The sequence below is a fragment of the Crocuta crocuta genome, unplaced genomic scaffold (genome assembly GCF_008692635.1).
Source record: "Crocuta crocuta isolate KB4526 unplaced genomic scaffold, BGI_CrCroc_1.0 scaffold72, whole genome shotgun sequence".
Lineage (NCBI taxonomy): Eukaryota > Metazoa > Chordata > Mammalia > Carnivora > Hyaenidae > Crocuta > Crocuta crocuta.
The window spans coordinates 9,107,462-9,118,666 of NW_027529427.1; the positions used below are offsets into that span (position 1 = coordinate 9,107,462).

Here is an 11,205-nt window from a genome sequence, read left to right on the forward strand (position 1 = left end):
AATCGAACTTGCTAATAATGCTGTTATTTTCATTATCCCAATTGCTCATCTGGTACCTGAAAGCCTTCTACAACATACCCTCTGCCACCTCCTGCAAACCATTTGCCAACACTTTGTTCTTTAAAAACTCAGTTCAAGTATCTTTCCTGCCTGCCATACAGAGAACCCTGGGCAACTATCAGTCACAGAACTTAAATACCTCACTATAGTTGTCTGGGTGTTTTGTCTGCTTCCCCAGCTATACTGAAAGCTCTTTAGGGCAGGAATCTGTTAGTTATCTTAGACTCTCCACACCTAGTACAGAGCTTGGTACTTAGGCATTTGGAAAATGGCTATTGAATGATGACTTTGATTGAGTTCTGAGAGGTTTATTGACAGGGCTACTATACATTCCAGGGCACTCTTGGTTTATACCTGTTGCCCACTTATTAATAATTACCCATTTGATCACTTCTCGACCTTTTGGCTAAGATCAAATGTAGTTTCTGTTCTTATCAGTTTAATACCTGAAATGCCCTGTATCCAAGAACAATATATTAAATGGGTTTTTGGAGAAAGGTGATGGAATAGCAACTTGCCCCATCCACTCTACACATAAACCAGGTATTGTGATATTTCAGAACAGTCCACTCTCTTGGGGACAAAATAATGTTATTATTATCTTTTTCAATCTCAAAAGCACACTTATTTACAAAATAAAGTATATGGTTACTCTATTTATAGAATACCCAATTGTCTTAGCCGCTTCTAACTTTTGGCAGGTGTCTCTGTTTACAAGACATTTCTATCAGAGAAACCAGAAGACACAGTAGGGTCTGTTGCTAGTTATAGTAAACATTAAATAATCAGAACCACTTTTCTGAAATTATGAGACAGAAATGAGACCCCAGAGTTATGGGAAAGAAAGGGAATTCACGCAGATCCTCACACTGATAAAAATTCTTTCAAAACCTGCAAGCTATAAAAACAATATGAAAAATGCTTGGCACAAATAGAACGGTGCAGTGCTAAGAACCAAAAACTGTAAGATATTACAGATATGAAAAGAAATAAAATAGAGAAATCAAAACTAGATCCACATATATGCAGTTATTTGATTTTCAGTGAAGGTACCAAGCAATCCAATAGGGAAACTAAAGTATTTTCAACCAAATGGTGCTGGAACAACTCAATATCCATATGAGAAAAAATGAACCTGACCCCCACCTCACACCATTCGCAAAGACTAATTTGAGATGGATCAGAGACTAAAACATAAAAAATAAAACTATAAAGCTTCTATTAAAAAAACACAGGAGGATATCTTTATGACTTGAGCGTAGGTAAATATTTCTCAGAGAGGACACAAAAAGCAATAACTATGAAAAACTGACAAATTCAAACTTCATCAAAATGTAAAACTTCTACTCATTGAAAGATACTGTTAAGAAAAGAATAAGCAAGGGGCGCCTGGGTGGCTTAGTCGGTTGAACGTCCGACTTTCGCTTAGGTCATAATCTCGCGGTTCGTGGGTTCCGGCCCCGCGTCGGGCTCTGCGTTGACTGCCAGCTCAGAGCCTGGAGCCTATTTCAGAGTCTGTGTCTCCCTCTCTCTCTGACCCTCCCCTGCTCACTCTCTCTCTCTCTCCTAGAAATAAATAAAAATATTAAAAAAGAAAAGAAAAGAAAGGAAAAGAAAAGAAAGGAAAAGAATAAGCAAGCCGCATACTGAGAAAAACATCTGCAAAACATATATCTAATAGATACCCTACTAGCTACAAAGGGAAAAATAGTAACTTTGCAGTGCAGGAATATGGCAGATTTTACCCTAACCAAATGATCAAAGTTAACATTACTAGTAATGGTACAAATGACATCATTTACTTCCTGATAGGATACACTGTGAAGGGCCCAACTTTCCTTCTGTGGTATTCCGGCCAAAAAACACATAACCTCAATCTAAACATGAAGAAACATCAAACAAACCCCAAATGAGGGAAATTCTATAAAATACTTAGCCTGTACTCCTAAACAGTGTCAAGGCTATAAAAAACAAAGAAATATTGAGAAACTGTTCCAAATTGCACTATGGTCAAAATTTAGGTAATAGCATCATACCAATATTAGTTTCCTAAATTTGGTCATTGCACTGTTGTTATTTCTTTATTTTTAAAAAATGCTTATTTATTTATTGTTGAGAGAGAGAGAGAGCAAGAGCTGGGGAGGAGCATAGAGAGAAACAGAAACAGAGACAGAGAATCTCAGGCAGGCTCCACGCTATCAGCACAAAGCCCAACATGGGGCTCAAACTCACCAACTGTGTGATCATGTCCTGAGCCAAAATCAAGAGTCTGATGCTTAACCAACTAAGCCACCCACGTGCCCCAGGAGAATATTCTTTAAAAACCAAGTAAATGCTGGCACAAAAAACAGACACTCAGATCAATGGAACAGAATAGAGATCCCAGAAATGGACCCACAAACATATGACCAACTAAGCTTTGACAAAGCAGGAAAGGATATCCAATGGTCTCTTCAAAGCAGGAAAGGATATCCAATAGTGGTGCTGGGAAAACTGAACAGCAACATGAAGAGAAATGAACCTGGACCACTTTCTTACACTATACACAAAAATAAACTCAAAATGAATGAAAGACCTAAACGTAAGACAGGCAGCCATCAAAATCCTTGAGGATTTTGAGCAAACAAAAACCTCTCTGACCTTGGCCGCAGCAACTTCTTACACAACACATCTCCAAAGGCAAGGAAACCAAAGCAAAAATGAACTATTGGGAACTCAGCAAAATAAAAATCTTCTGCACAGTGGAGGAAACAATCAGCAAAACTAAAAGGCAACTGACGGAATGGGAGAATATATTTGTAAATGATATATCAGATACAGGGTTAGTATCCAAAATCTATACAGAACTTATCAAACTCAACACCCAAAAAATAAATAACCCGGTGAAGAAATGGGCAAAAGACATGAATAGACACATATAACAACGTAGATGAATCTCAAAAACATCATGCTGAATGAAAGAAGACTTATAGAAGTATTACATACAGTCTGAGTCCATTTAGACAAAGTTCTGGAACAGACAAAATGTATCTGTTTTGAAAAGAAATCAGAATAGTGTTGCTTCTGGGAAATGTGGACGCTCAGATTGACTAGAAAGGCTATGAGGAAACTTTCTGGGATAAAGGTAATATTCTATATTCTTGTTAGAAATTTGGATTACAGAGGTGTCATTTGTCAAAGTTCATTGGATAGAACACTTTAGATTTGTTTATTTCACTTTATATAAATTTTATCTCAAAAAGAATCATAAACAGCTATTGAGCTCTACTTCTTAATATGCAGGTTGAAGTGTTTAGAGGTGAGGTATACTGATATCTGCAACTTACTTTGAAAGGTATCAAAAAAAAGATCAACTGATACATGGTTAGATGGGCAGGTAAATGATAAAGCAAATAACACAGAATGTTAACTGTATATATATACACATGTATATATATATGTGTGTGTGTATATGTATATGTGTAACAGGTATATACATGGTCACTGTACAATTCTTTCAACTATTTTTTCTGTTTGAAAATGTTTGAAATTTCTCATAATAAAATATCTAGGGGAAAGTTGAGCCCAAAATCCTGGCCTCCAATTCCCGTTTTGTTCTTCCTATTATGCCATAGTTATCAAGCTTTCAATGTCTAATCATCAGACATTAGCAGTCCTTTTTGAAAAGTCAGGCCAGACTAACAATAACTTATAAAGGAGACATGACAAGATATGCCAGGAAAATCCCCCATAAAGTCAAGGAACTTCGTAAGCAATTCAGATCTGAAAAACAGTCCTCCAACTTAACTGAGGCCCAACAATGCACAAAAAAATCTAAGAGAAAACATCCTGAGGGCCCATGTTGCCTTTTGGGGAACTGGCAGATATAGCATACATGACATCACCAGAGCTGAAATAGAATTTCAAAATACGTTGAAGGCTTGCATTGCCAATATGAGGCTTTCTTAAGCTTTATGTTTGTATGACTTCTGTCTTCCTTGGACATCATATCTAATTTCTTAACACTTTCATCAACTTCACTCTTGAGTCAAACTTACGTCATGAACAAGACAAAATCACAAGCAAGAAAGGTCCAAGAACATAACTGGTTTACCTGCATAGGAGCAGGGTATTTTGTAATTCCATTCGCTGAGCAAGACATCAAGAGGATGCTACGAGGAATACCAATGAACAATTGCAGTGTAGTAAACAGGGCCATGGTGGAGTGAGCTACTCACAGAATCTCAGCTTAAAGCAACATTCTGTAACACTGAGTCACAGAAGCAGCACACAAACCTGTTTGGCATAAGTAACACAATAATATAGAGTATCTCCAGCCAGTACTGTAGGACTTCTCTAGAGGTGAAAAGGCCATGCTACAAATAGCTACCAATATTGACTCAGGCTTCAATAGTGGCTGAATCCAAAAACCAAAGGGCAGCCAGTCTTGACTTGTTTCTAGTCTCAAAAGGATGGTCAAGCCTCATTGACCACTCGGACATCTGGATGGTACTTACTGACCGTGTCAACTTTGAATATTAAGGATATACAGAAATAAACAGGGACATTTAATACAGGTTTAAGCCTTAATTCATTTGTAAAAATTCAAGTTTATAAAGGACTTAAGTTAGGAACGATTTAAAAAAAATATTTTGTTGTAAAAATAATATATGCTTATATAAAAGAATTATTAAAGTGGAAAATTGAGGGGTGCCTGGGTGGTTCAGTCTGTTAAGCATCTGACTCTTGATCTCAGCTTAGATCTTGATCTCAGGGTGGTGAGTTCAAGCCTCACATTGGGCTCTGTGCTGGGTCTGAAGCCTACTTTAAGAAGAAGAAGAGGAAGGAGGAGGAGGAGAAGAAGGCAGAGGGGAGGAGGAGGGGGAGGGGGAGAAGAAGAAAATTGAAAAACTAGAGCTATTTTAATTTTTTTTAAAGAAATTTTTATGTTTTATTTATTTCCGAGAGAGACAGCATGAACAGGGGAGGGTCAGAGAGAGAGGGAGACACAGAATCTGAAACAAGCTCCAGGCTCTGAGCTGTCAGCACAGAGCCCAAAGCGGGGCTCGAACCCATGAACTGTGAGATCATGATCCGAGCAGAAGTCGGACGCTCAACCGACTGAGCCACCCAGGCGACCCGAGCTATTTTCATGTTTAAGTGTTTACAAATAATAATTTCCCTATTGGAAGAGTTATACTTATGACATCTTTGGGAAATAGAAGTGTAGAGAAAAAAATTTAAGTGGTGATTATTTTCATCAAAATAGTTAACTGCAACATTTCTTAATATTTCAGCATCTCTTTTTCTCAAATGTTTAATATGTGATTTGACTTCTTACACAACTCTTTCAAGAGCATGTCTGTTATAAGCCTTTTTTTTTTTTTTAAGAAGAAGGGTACACGGGACGCCTGGGTGGCTCAATTGGTTGAGCGTCCGACTTGCTCAGGTCATGATCTTGCAATTTGAGCCCCACATCGGGCTCTGTGCTGACAGCTCAGAGCCTAAAACCTGCTTGGGATTCTGTGTCTCCCTCTCTCTGTTCCTCTTCCACTTGTGCTATGTCTCTCAAAAATAAATAAACATTAAGATTTTTAAAAAGAAAAGAAGCAGGGTACAAACAAAATAATTTAGTATTTGCATTTAGTATTTATTTAGTTACTAACTAGTACTAAACTATACTAGATTTAGTACTAGTACTAAACAATACTAGTATTGTTAGTTCTAGTTTCAACATAATACTAACTTCCAGATTCCATCTCCCTAATCAAATAAATAGAATAAAACTGGACTCTACTTCATTCTCCCATGCTAAGAAAATGAATTTGCCAATGCAACAATGATGACCTCTATTCTGCTGTGCAGCCCCTGTTATTAAGGAAGCAATCTAAAGATTTCTGCTCTCTTAACAGAGCAGACACAGTGCTGAGGCCACAGAAGCGACCTCAGTGTACCTGAACTTCTCCTGCTCTTCATTGGTACACCTGAGGGGCTGGGTCCGGGCTGTGCTGATTCTGGTCGCCTGGGTTGTCTGCAAGAGGTGGTGGTAGCAAGCCTCCTCTCCTTTTCTCTCTGGTCCAAGTGTGGAAAAACACCAAGACTTCTTCCTTTCTCTTCCTAACACAGTTTGGGACTAGTGAGAATTTGCCAAAGGAACATTCCTAAAAATTCAGGGAAGCCAAAAGGAAAATAAACAAGGGAAACTAAAAAATAACAAAGTCAACAGACAGCATACAGGTTCTGAGCTTATAATAGCTAACTCACTTACATGCCCATTTCCTGTTTTCCAGAGGCCTCTCAGGGATTGGAGGTGAGATTGGAGTGGGGCCCAATGTTCTACCTGCTTTCTGGTGTGTATAGCATCCTACGTGAGGAGAATGTCTATGCACCAAGTTCTGTCTGAGAGATGTTATGATGTAATAGCAAGAATTGGCCAGGAAGTCATCCTCCGGGCCCATGTCTGAATCAGATTTGGATGCGTCTTGGCTGTGTACTCTTTTTTTTTTAACCACTTTATTGAGACATAATTTACATACCATACAATTTACATATTTGAAGTGTACAATTAAATGGTTTTATTATAGTCACAGAGTTGTGTAACCATCACCATAATCAATTTTAGAATATTTTCATCACCCCTCTGAGAAATCTCATACCCATTAGCAGTCACTCCCATTTTCCCAAACCTATCCCTTCACCTCCCTATCCCTACCCTAAGCAACCACTCATCTTCCTGTTTCTATAGTTTTGTCTATTCTGCTAGTTGTGTACTCTTGAAAGCATTATTTAACCTCTTTGAGCCTTAATTTCTTCTTCTGTAAAATGGAACTTCATAGATGCAGGATATAGGAGGCATTTAAAAATGTTCTTTCCAGGGCACCTGGGTGGCTCAGTCGGTTAAGCATGCGACTCCAGTTCAGGTTATGATCTTCTGGTTCATGGGTTTGAACCCCCCTCAAACTCTGTGCTGACAACTCAGAGCCTGAAGCTCGCTTTGGATTCTGTGCCCCTCTCTCTCACACTCTGTCTCTCTCTCTCTCAAAAATAAATAAACATTTTTAAAAATGTTCTTTTCTCCCCTTTCATCATGAGCCGAAGATACTTGAGATACTCCTCATAGGCCTTGAGGGATTTGAAGCCCAGAAGAGTCAAGTGACTTGCCCCAATTACACAGCAGCAGGTAGGTAAGTGATGGACCCAAGTTTCAACCCAAGCAAGCTGCTCCAGAGCCTGCACACTGGATGGGATCACACTGTACCTCTCCAGTACGAACCATCCTGTGCCTGCCACTTGTCATCCACCATGGCCACCGACAAAAAACCTGTTGGAGCTCAAAGAATTTGTTAATTTCAGAACTATTCCTTTTTTTCCTTTTTTTAAAAAGAGAGAGCATGAGTGGGGGAGAGGGACAGAGAGAGAGAAAAAGAATCCCAAGCAGGCTCAATGCTTAGTGCAGAGCCCAACTCGGGGCTCAATCCAGTGACCCTGGGATCATGACCTGATCCAAAATCAAGAGTCAGATGCTCAGCTGACTGAGCCACTCAGGCACCTCTAGACTCAGACGTGTTAATTCATTTTAAAGAGGGATCTTTTGTTAAGGAATCAATGTAGTACCTGAAAAATTCAGTATGTTTTTCAGAATGTTCCTTTGAGTAACATTTTGACAATACATACACACATAATTTCATCCGGATATATACATTCCAAAAATATAACAAATGGAATATTTCTAGAATATTTTAAGAGCATATAACCATGAAAAAATATGAATATGTATCATTTAAATTAATTAAAGTTAACAGAGCAACCAGTAAGGTCCTTCACCCTAACCTAACTGCATTTCTATTATTTTTCAGCCTCTGCTAATCTCAGGACCAGCACACAGAAAACAACTTTCAGGTATCTATAGGAAGGGAAATGTTTAAAGGAATATACTCCAACCCTCTCATTTTGCAAGTGAGGAATCCAAGATTCAGAATGTGAGCTGATTTGCTTATGGTTGCTTTCTTAGTAAAGAACGAATGGAGACCTAGAACTCATTATTCCTAATTCCGTTCTTGACTTTACCATACCTTGTTGCTTTGTGAATAAAAAACTAATTTTCTGTTTTTATAAATATATCTTCCAGTTTATTTAAAATCATTTACCACGGTGCCTGGGTGGCTCAGTCAGTTAAGCATCCAGCTCTTGGTTTTGGCTCAGGTCATGATCTCATGGTTCCTGAGTTCAACTTTGTGTCAAGTTCTCTGTTGTCAGCGAGGAGCCTGCTTCAGATCCTCTGTACACCCCACACTCCTCTCAAAAAAAAAATTTTTTTTTAATTAAAACAATAAAATTAAATCATTTACCATCTCAGACAAGGCTGAGCATTTGAAATTGTTGTATCTCCATCCCTTCCTTTGGCAGAGATTGTAAATTGTCTTCCAGCATTCATTCTTTCCTTCTTCCCTTAAAATGAAACCCCTGATTTTTAGCTGGACACAAGAGTACTCGGAATAAAAAGGTTATTTCCATCCTTCCTGGTAGCTGGGTATGGCCACACGATTCATTTCTGGCCAATTGGGTGTAAGCCAAGGAGGGAGCATAACCATTTTCACCCCTTCTCCTTGCTGCCGATTAAAACACAGAAGTATGGCTGTGGGGATCACGAGGTAGAAACTATGTGTTGAAGATAATAGAGTCCATAGAAAAAAACCTGAGTCCCTGATGATTGTAAAGCCTCTGTATCTATCTTCCTTTGAACTATCTTCCCTTTTGAGAAATAAACCTTCTATTGTTTAAGTAGTTGTTGTTACCTGCAGCCAACTTACTCCTGAACCTAGCTGTCACAGATGCACCATCACACCAACTCACATCTCTGCTCACATTTCCTGCTCTGTGCCTAAGTTCTACATCTTGGCTAAGAAGTCCCTCTCTGCTGGGGTCCTTGAGCTCTGCCTCTCTTGATTTCTAATCCTCTATATCTTTATTATAGACTAGGATATTGTCGGGCTGGTTATTCTCTAACACCTTCCCCCTGCCATTCATCTTATGACTCTTCTCCAGCCTGTTAAGCGATCCAACAGGCTGACCTCTAAAGACCTTATCATTTGAGCTGCTGCCCCTTCGAAGCACCACCAAAGACCAGAAGGTAGAAGCAGAGAGATACAGGAACGTTTCTTACTCTGCCCTTTCCCTGCTATGGTACCTTAGCTTTGGTTATGTTTTTTTCTATTACTTACCATCATCATCATCACTCTGACATAATGTCCCTCCTCCTTGCTCTGTCTCTCTCTGGGGTCTCACTGTCCCCACCCCTTGCACTTTCAGGCTAGTGATGGCTGCCTTCCACTGCTCATTCCTGAATGCCTCAGCATCCCGTATTGATCCCCCTCACCTTGTCTACCCCTCTGAAAAAGTTCTTCATTTCCTGAAGAATTTCATTCTGAATTCCATCTGAAGGTGCATCTACAACCTGCAGCAATCAGGACTAATAATATAGTATAATTGTTTGCTCACCTCTCCTCTCCTCTCCTTGACTGGAAGTTTCCTGAAGGTAGGGAGCTTTATCTTTCTTTTCACAGTTTACAGCATATGATTTTTGGTAAATGAGTATTAGTTGAAGAATGAGGAGTGCCTGGGTGGCTCAGTTGGTTAAGCAATGACTTCGGCTCAGGTCATGATCTCATAGTTCGAGCCCTGCATCAGGCTCTGTGCTGACAGCTCAGAGCCTGGAGTCTGCTTCAGATTCTGTGTCTCCCTCTATCTCTGCCCCTCCCCAGCCTCCTCTCCCTCTCTGTCTCTCTCAAAAATAAATAAACATTAACAAAACATTTTTTTGAAACAATAAAATATCTCCCTTCAGTGTACTTTAATTTATACTTTAAAAAACGATTTTATTTTAAGGGTACCTTGGTGGTTCAGTCAGTTAAGCATCTGACTCTTGATTTTGGCTCAGGTAATGAGCTCACAGTTCGTGGGTTTGAGTCCCACATAGGGCTCTTTGTTGACAGTACAGAACCTGCTTGGGATTCTCTCTCTCCCTCTCTCTCTGCCCCTCCCCTGCTCAGGTCCTCTGTTTCTTTCTCTCAAAATAAATAAATTCACTTAACAATTTTTTATTTTATTTTGTTTTCTTTTAAGTTTGTTTATTTTGAGAGACAGACACAGAGAGAGAGAGAGAGAACGCACGTGCAAGCAGGGAAGAGGCAGAGAGAGAGGGAGAAAGACAATCCCAAGCAGGCTCCATGATGTCAGCATAGAAAAGCCCAACTTGCTGCTCGATCTCACAAACTGTGAGATCATGACCTGAGCCAAAATCAAGATGCTTGACTGACTGAACCTCCCAGGTGCCCCCAAAGAGATTTTATTTTTAAGTAATCTCTACACCCAATGTGGGGCTTGAACTAACAACCCCAAGATCAAGAGTCACACACTCTACCAACTAAGCCAGCCAGGTGTTCCTAATTTAGACCTTACATTTTAGGTATTTTATTTGGAATAAATCATATTTCTTCCTTTCACAATTAGCCACCCAGATCCCCTTCCTGAGGCAAACAATGTTTGTAATAACATTTCAATAAAGTCTCTCTCTATAAAACCAATGTTCATATTCTTCCAGATATTTAAATTTGATTACCACTGATTTAATATCTTTTTTAATTACTTAAGAAACTGGGGGACATTGTAGTTTCTTTCTTTCTTTCTCTTCCATAGGCTCTATGCCCAACATGGGGCTTGAACTCATGACCCAGAGATCAAGAGTTGCATGCTCTACAGATTAAGCCAGTCAGATACCCCTGATGTAGATGCCTCAGATGTAGTTTCTTTATTGAGATAAAATTTGGAAGTTTCAAAACATATTAAAGGCTCAAAAGACTCCTAAGAATACTACAAGTTTTTATTAAAAAAGAGAAATGTGTCTGAGTTGTTCTTAGCAAAAGTCCTCAGGAATTTGTTGTGTAGAAGAGCTAGAACAGCCCTCAAGCCTACATCACCAGAGGAGGTAGACAGAATAGTCTGCTGGGACATGCTATCCTCTCTCCTAGAGGTGTTGGAGCCTGGGTTAGAACCTGGTTTATTCACTTTCTCTAGTTAAAAATGTAAAAGGTATCTTTGACTCATCCAATTCCTTTAGGCTAGATAGCCAAGGCAGCTTTCTGATTTTTATCTTTGAAACTTCTCTTC

The 11,205-nt window shown here is 39.2% G+C and overlaps 1 pseudogene; it reads left to right on the forward strand.

Moving 5' to 3' along the window:
* Positions 1–446: 446 nt before the first annotated feature.
* LOC144227569 (U2 spliceosomal RNA) lies at positions 447–619 on the forward strand (annotated as a pseudogene).
* The last annotated feature ends 10,586 nt before the right edge of the window (positions 620–11,205 follow it).